Consider the following 9,363-nt stretch of genomic DNA (forward strand, 5'->3'; position numbering starts at 1 on the left):
GAATCATATATAATCGAGTCAATATATAATCGAGTCTGTATATAATCGAGTCCGACCTGTTATAATAATAAAAATAATAATAATAATAATAATAATAATAATAATAATAATAATAATAATAATAATAATAATAATAATAATAATAATAATAATAATAATAATAATAATAATAATAATAATAATAATAATAATAATAATAATAATAATAATAATAATAATAATAATAATAATAATAATAATAATAATAATAATAATAATAATAATAATAATAATAATAATAATAATAATAATAATAATAATAGCCTTATAACTGCACCGGTACTCTCGACGCCAAATTTTTCCTTACCGTTCACGATACAGTGTGATGCGAGTGACACTGCAATTGCATCCATTCTCACTCAAGAACATGCCGATGGAGAAAAAATGATAGCGTATTTCTCCCAGAAACTTTCTCCAGCTCAGCAATCGTATGCAGCATCAGAAAAAGAGGGATTAGCTGTGGTATCAGCGATAGAAAGGTTTCGACCCTACGTCGAAGGATCTCATTTCGTTGTCGTCTCAGATGCATCCGCGCTAACGCATATCATGCGAGGCAAGTGGCGGACGTCTTCCAGGTTGAGGAGGTGAAGTATTCAGCCCCAAGGGTATGACCTAGAGATTCGGCATCGGCGAGGTCGTGACAATATTGTACCCGATGCTTTGTCAAGAGCAGTAGAATCCGTCGATATCAGCGATGAGGTTGATTCCTGGTATTCTAAAATATTCAAAGGTGTCCGCGAAAACCCCGAAGAGCATATTGACTACAAAATAGAAAATAATAATTTGTTTAAATTTGTGTCCTCGAAAACAGAGACACTTGATTACACGTTTCAGTGGAAACTCTGTGTACCTGAGGTAGTGCGAGAGAAAATCATACAAACTGAACATGACAACGGTTTCCATATAGGATACGAAAAATTACTGCATAAGCTCCGCATAAAATATTTTTGGCCAAAAATGGCTACTAGTTTAAAACGATTTGTAGAACGTTGCACAACTTGCAGAGAATGTAAACCAGCTAACCATTCCCAACACCCCGAGATGGGCAAACAGAGGCTGTCTTCAAAGCCATTCCAAATCCTTGCCATTGATTTTATACAATCGCTACCGCGAAGCCGAACAGGAAATACTCACCACCTAGTCTTACTTAATGTATTTTCTAAGTGGACTATGCTGGTGCCAATAAGAAAAATTTCCACGGAATTAGTTATTCGCGTATTGGAACAGCAATGGTTTCGTCGATACTCAGTACCAGAAATACTAATTAGCGACAATGCGAGAACGTTTCTTGGTAAACAGTTTAAAATGTTTCTTGATCAATATAAAGTGGCACATTGGGCCAATGCTAGACATCATTGTCAGGCTAACCCAGTGGAACGATTAAATCGTAGCATAAATGCATGTGTGAGGACATATGTCAAAACGGATCAGCGAAACTGGGACACTAAGATTTCCGAGGTAGAATGTGTCCTTAACAACACCGTGCATGCTTCGACCGGATTTTCACCGTATCGAATACTCTTTGGCCACGAAATCGTTACCAGTGGGAATGATCACCGATTAGATGTGATCACGCATGAACTGTCTGAGAAGGAGAGATTGGAAACAAAGCTAAAAATAGATAAAGCAACTCAAGAAATAGTAGTTAAAAACCTAGAGAGAGCCAAGAGCGAAGCGCTAGGAATTATAATCTCCGATTGCGGAAAACAGCTCCAGTTTACGAAATCGGACAAAAAGTATACCGGAGAAATTTTACCCAATCCTCCGCTGCAGAGGCATTTAATGCAAAACTTGGGTTGGCTTACATACCATGCACTATCATCGCTAAGCGAGGCACTAACTCGTACGAATTGGCCGATGAAAAGGGCAAAAATCTGGGCTTATTTTCCGCTGCAGATCTAAAACTAGGTACCAAATAAATATCGGCAGGTATCGTGTCACAGAAGAGGGAATTGATAAAAAAGCAAGCATTTTATCATTGTTGAGGTTAGGTTACACTCTCACTGCAATCTATCACCATCTATTCCTATAGCCACTGTGCTCCAGTATTGATAGCATATCATAGCCAAGCACCGATTAATGTAAACAAAAAAGAACAATTACAAAGTGCTAGATATTGCGAAGTGGGATCTTTTGAACCGGTTTATCCTGCGTCACGACTGAGCCAGTACAAAATTACTACATTTTACGAACTTGGGCATTTACATGATTAAATTATAACCTTAAAATAAAAATAAAAATAAAAAACAACTTTGCTGTAAGCACCACCAAACCTAACTCATCAACTGATAGCACACGTTTGCGCTCAACTTTTATCGCTCTAAATTCCTGAAGTAAATCGTAATGAGTTAAGCTAATTTTGTCAACAATGGCAAATGAGAGAATGAAGAGAAATTGAGATCCGTTAAGCAATTCGCGTTCGGGTAAAAGCGTCGATGGATAATCATGAATAACTGAATTATCTGATATATTAACGCTTGAATTTTACTTTCGCGAAAGTCGAGAAGGCACAATAAAGGTGCATCTCAAACCTGGGATTTTTGTAAAGCTGAATATAATAATGAAAATAAATTAACAACAGAAATTGTTAATTTATTTTAGGGGGAGTGTGGGGTAGTGTTACAGTTCAAATACTTTGCCCTATTAACATTGCTAAGAGCGTGCAGAGCCGAATCAGGGAGATAACGGCATACTAGAGATCGTGATGAATCACCATGAGATACGTGCTATAATTCAGGGGAAGGTGAATTATTAAAAAAATTCCCCCCCCTCACACCGGAGTAAACGATTCACCACAATGAATATAGAATTAAAGATATAAATAATAATTTAGAAATGAATAAGTTAGTAGAGTTAGGAGAACAGATTACAATAGGATTAAGAGGATGATTGGCGGCTAACGGTCAAATTGAAAATTGTACCAACATAACACTTAGAATCAGGGTTCACACAAAACACTTACACCGTATAGATCTGCTGGAAAAAGGGGATAAAGAATACGGGAGGACAAAATGTAAAGAGAAATGAGGGGAGTTGGCTTGAGAGGAGGGCTGAAGCGACTAAAAGGAGAGAAGGCTCGAGCACTCCATTCTAATCCAGCAAGCGGACGGGTATAGTAAAGTTAAAACCTGTGAATATAACCTGTGCATTAGTAAAAAAATAAAAAAAAAGTACAGCGCATCTTGCGCTTACCAGCGGCAGTCAGACCCATTCAGTATTGGCTCGAAAGAAGCGGATAGCACGCGGTGCCAGATACAGAACGGCAGACTCGCGTTAACTGTCCGGAATTCCCACGGGGACCAGCAACCACCCACACGTGGGCAGCATCATCGAAGGACGAAGGAACCATATGGTAGTGCACGAGTAACATCTACCGGTGCCTTCCCGAAAACAGCATATCCCTTGAACGACAGCCACCGTAGCCTACCCCGAAAGCAGCAGCCACCCCCGAGAGTACCGCCGAGCAACACAGTAGCTGTGCGGCGAGAGCAAACGAGTGAATTTCACCCACCGTTCACCCGATCGAATCAGCCCATCCAGACACCCGAGTCGCCCGAAGCAGATCACCCGTCAGAACCAGCACCCCGAGTCATCATCCGAGGCAGATTCAGCAGCCGGCCGGCCCCCCCCTACGCACACACACACACACCTACCCAAATTGTAAGTTAGTAAATAAAAACTTAACCTAATTTAGAGAGAGTTTTCGATAGAGCCGTCTGCATCCCTGATCGGTGTCAGAAAGCCGCCCTCGAGAAGGAGGGTTTCTCCCTCGAGATCGAGCTAGCCTTGGCAAAAGAGGTCGTGAGAGCCCACCCCGCTAGTCCCCAGAGGAACGACCAGGGACTTGGGGAAATTAGACGTGACCCTTCCGGTAACGTACCACAGTAACAGATATACTCTTGTTCCAGGTGTCCCTTGCAGCACTCGTTCAATGACGGATTGAAATATGGAGGGCGCACTGGATACACCAAAGGGTAAACGCATATATTGATACAGCCGCTTGTGTGTTTATTTATAGTCAAATATTGCCGAGACTGCTCAGAAGGATCGAAGGATCAATTACGCAAAAAACTTTAAAATTTGCTGGACTTGCAAAATATCCCCACTGCGCGGAAGAGGGTAGTGTTCAGTTTCTACAGAAATTATTAATTGTGACATTACAATCAATGCAAGCTCTAACAGAATCATATTTTGGAACGACCTCTATTGGTAATACCTATTGACTAGATTCTACAGGGACTCCTTCATGACACATTTTGTCTAGTTCGTACTCAACCTTTTCGCGGACTCCGTGCGCAACCGAATACACGTTTCAGAACAGTTTTGCTAAGGAATTTTACTGAACAGAGATAAATACCTTTCTAACGGCATGACTGACACGTTCATATTAGTATCGACTACCATGATGACAGACTTCTCTTCAATAACCTAATAACCCACGGAACTGACTACTCCGATAGACTCGGACGGACAAGTGACCTTCTCAATCCATTTCATAGTGAAAAATTCTTTCTCGCTATCCGACGACTGTCGCTTAACCTTATGAATTTTTGACGATTTTTTTAAACGCTTTTGCTAACCTCCTTCGACTTCGATCGACATACAAGTTCCCGCACGCAAAGCATTCCCAGTTCCGTGCCGGACAGTCCTTTGGTTCATGGTTTTCACCACACAAACCAACACACCAACATTCACACTAAACTTTTTTTGCTGAAATTCAATAAACTTTCACTGAATTTTGCCACGCTGATATGTCATTCTGTTTGACGGGACTTTACTGAATTTTCAGCAATATGAAATGTCATCCATGTTTGACAGACTTTTACTGAATTTCCAGCAATTTTCAAAGCGTTGCCGAATATTCAGCAATGTCGGCCGCCGCACATTTTGACAGTACTTTGCTGATAGAATTCAGCAAAGGTCCGCCAGATTACTGAAATATCAGTTGAATGGGAATTCTTTATATGGGTTTGAAAACACGTTTAAAATTGATTTTTTCTTAAGATTTATTTCATCTTACCCTAATTGCACAAATATGAGCATTTTTATTGTAAAATGTGCCGCCGAAGTCCATTCAATGGCCGAGGAACATATGCCAATGCCCTCTACCGTACAGTGAACTGAAAAAAAGAAGATTAATTGACTATTCTACTCACCAAATAGTTTCTCCACGTCGCAACGTTCGACTTTCATGTTCTACAGCACTCGCTCGAACTCCGGATCCACTTTCAAAATAATTTTCTTCCCGGCAAATCTTTACGCGTAATAACCAAATTGATAACAAACTATTTTTTTCATTTTGACAGCCGCAATGCATGTCAGTCGATGACAGATACCGAATATTTAGCAATGGAAGCAAATGCTGAATTTTCAGTACACTGTTAGATAGCTGAAATTTCAGTATACGGTTTTTATTGTTGAAATTCAGTAAAGATTATTGAATTTGGTCCTCGGGAACTTGGCGTGTTCAGTAATTTTTTATTGCTGAATGGATTACTGATGTTTCACCGTGGCAAAATTCAGTGAAAGTTTATTGAATTTCAGCAAAAAAAAGTTTAGTGTGTACATAAGAAATGCTACACTATAAAAAATGCCACGATTACTGTGTTTTTGCACTTGACTTAACTCGTCATAACACACTGCAAGTTGAAGTGATTTAATGTTGATTTATCCATGATTTACACTTTCCAATGAAATGATCTTGCGTTGAAAACTGGTTAATGAAAATCACCATCGTATTATAATGAATACCTCTTGTATTATCACCACTGTTTAAACCTATTGAATTACAGCTGCAATTCCAGTTGACAAACGTGGCGATGGCGAACGGCACAGCAGCATTTACCCAGAGATCAAAAATTTTTTGAGCGTAAGTTTTATTGAATTTTTAAATTTAAAATAACAATAAAACGACTCTTTTACAGATCCTGAAATCGATACAGTGACAGGGATCATCTCTAGGATAATCTTATTATTTAATTTAAAATCTTAAATAAAATAAAAATGAAAAATCTAAATTAAAAAGAAGTCTCTAGAATTTATTATGAATTTATATAATTATCCAACTGACCGACATTCCTTAGCTCAGACATAAGCATATAAACAAAGATGAACATAACAACAGAAAATAAAATGATTTGCTGTTGATTTGATCGTTCTCTGCATTAATATATTTCGAAAGATTTTCATTCAACTCTGAAATGTTAGGCAAGTAGTGCGAATTCAACAGCAAATCACTTAACTTCGACGTGATTTTTATTTCCAGTGCCCAGCCGCGATTAAATAATATATCAGCTGATTTAATTTTATTTGTAGTTTTGTATGTTTTCGTTTTTATTTTAAATTTTAAAATCTTACGTAAGATTTTCTCGAATTCCCTTCTCCCCCTTCGTAGGCATTCGTAAGAAATCTGGATCAAATACAATTTATTTCAATTTATGATGGAACTATAAATTTACAAAAGCAGTGAATTTTTAAGTTAGATATTTGAAAATTTTTAAACTAAAAAGACATTGAGTTACTACACAAACATTTGATACTTTATCATAAAATACTTCACTTGCAAACATTATTGTTTGGAGTCATGACATAGTTTATAATTCCATTTGTTTTCTGTTCCAATTCACGTGGTTGGATTGAGGATATTTATTCACTCAACATAATCCTTGCGGATAAACTGCTGGAAATTGCAATTCGTGGTACTCCCAGTGGATCCAGTTATAGCATGAAATCGCATTCAAAGTTTCAAAGACAAGAATATTTAGATTAATGTGCATTGTTTAATTTAATATTTTTTTACACACTGTAGTCGCTTCCTTCAAAACCGCATATAAGAGAGATCGTAATGTATCAATTACCACATCAAGTAAATATACAATAATTATATCAAGTATCGCCTCTCACTCTATTCACCCCTTGCATGAATATGAAACACAGTGAACAATAATAATGTAATCCGCTCTTGGTTAGTTGTTGATGCGTGATATCTTTATGTGAGCAAAAGAAGCACTTGTTAATAGAATGAATATTCTGCCACGTGCCTTCTGACAACTATAGCTGACTAGGAGGGGTCATTTGCTGCAAGCTATTGATCGTGTGTAGCACGGTCTATACCAATAATTCTATCGAAAATCACATCATGTTTGCTTTGATGCAAGCCATTCAATGCACAACCACACTCAGGAACCAAACAAATGTACAATTTAATTCCTCTCTGAATAATAGCCGTTTACTGTATGTGCTTTAGGAAGGAATATTTGCTTGTTTGAAGGAGTCATAATTATTCATTGAAGGCTGAACATATTTTCCACATGCGTTGATTTGTTCGGTAAATAACCCTCAACAAAATTATATAAATTAATTTAGTTGGAAAACATTTTCCCACAACTTATCAGGAGGAGTAATATGCTTGCAAACATTCAAATTACTGCCGTGAAATATTTGTATCTTTCCGGTCACGTGTTCCTACTTTTCTGTTCAAGTAGCAATTGAAGCATGTACGTTTAGTGCTTTAAATATTCCAAGAACAAGAGGAAATGTGAAACTTTTAAGATAGGACACTTGTAAGGGGGACACTCAGAGTCGGATTTAGGAGAGCTGGGGGTCCCAGGGGCCTGGGCCCCCACATTTTGAGGGCCCCCACAAATCTAGACAAAATAAACTATTCTCAATCAAAAACAAACTTCAAAGTCTAATCCCCAATAACTGAACTCGCTTCCCAAGTAGTTTCAAACTCTTTGCCTATTTTCTTTTAATTACATTTGTAGAAATTATTTTCGAACAACAAACTTGCAAAATGTATCCTAAACTGAAATTGCATTTATTTGAGTCTAATGGTTTCGAAAGCAACTGGGGGAACCATCTTTTTCGAAAATGAAGCTGATTGAAAATAGGTTAAGTACGACTCTAAAGAATCCCAAGGCTGTTAAATTTGGCATTGTGAAATTGTGAAATTGCGAATTGAGTGTTGATTATATAATTGCACATCTGTTCAACTAAAGAACCAAAAACGAGACAAAATATCTTTATTTCAAGCAGACTTCCTGAAATCTCGCTCGCACAAAGATGAGACAGTGTGCTTTGCGCTACAAGTCTCGTTTCTCATTCAGTCGCTTACTTGAGACAACTTGCGTGCAAATTCTCGTGAGCTCGTCTCGCGAGCTTGCCTCGCATGTTGCTTTGCGCTATTGGTGCGAGAAGGAAATTGATTTAGCGCAGAAGGATACAGGCAGGGGATTTTATGTTTTTTTTTATTTACGGTGTTATAGCAGCATGTATCAAAACACCGTTAGAATTATCAATGATATAATCTAGTTCATTTTGTTATCAATTAAAAATTCTATGATTAATTCATCCGACTTTTGTTAACATGAATTAAGAACGTTTTGTTACTATACTTATTATGCTAACGGTACGAAAATGCACCGGATGCAGAGTGTTACGTTGGTTAACAGAAGTGTTTCCTTCGTCGGTTGTAGTTCTAAGGATAAAATATGTGGTTTGAAATTACAACATAAGTTTTTCGGGAGTTACAAATAGTAAAACCATTAAAATTGTTTATATTTTCGAGTACATGTTGATGTTGGATAGAATTTTCGTATTGGATACATGCCGCGTAAAAAACCGCGTAAATTCCTGAATTCGCGTAAAAAAAACTCGCGTAAATTCTGCAATCCGAGTGAAGAGGAACCGAAATCCGCACCAAGAAAAAATATGAATTCTTACGATTAATACACCTTCAGAAGGGTCTGACGGCATATATCGTATGTAGGTACGGTAGGCAGCCTATACACCAGAGAGACACTCACCGTTAAGGCAACTGTCAACATCAAAACGGATAACGGCAATGCAAAATTATACAGCTCGCCCGTTTTGATGTTGACAGTTTCCTCAACGGTGAGTGCTTTGTCATTTCTCTAATATACAGTTTCACTAAGGTACAGTACGGGTGTCTCGCTCAGTTCGTAAAGCGATAAGACATCGTGTGGTGCGCCGCAGTCTCTTACCGAAAAAGAAGAAAAGAAACCTCTCGTCGCTTCTAGTGATGTCCGATTACTTCTCGATTAATCGAGTTAATCGATTATTTGCGGAAATATTCGATTAATTTTTAATCGGTTAACCGACTTTTCGATTATTGAATAATCGAATAGTTGACCCCGATTATTGTTCGATTATAGTTTAACTTTGTCCAAAAATGGGGAAATTGGTGATGCCAGAAGCATCAAGATACAAAAACATCAACCCTATGGTTGGATTACCCGGGGAGTTACGGCAGTATTTGCATGGCGATTTGGCAATAAGAAATTCTGACCCAATTATAGTATG

Source organism: Wyeomyia smithii, chromosome 1 (genome assembly GCF_029784165.1).
Source record: "Wyeomyia smithii strain HCP4-BCI-WySm-NY-G18 chromosome 1, ASM2978416v1, whole genome shotgun sequence".
Lineage (NCBI taxonomy): Eukaryota > Metazoa > Arthropoda > Insecta > Diptera > Culicidae > Wyeomyia > Wyeomyia smithii.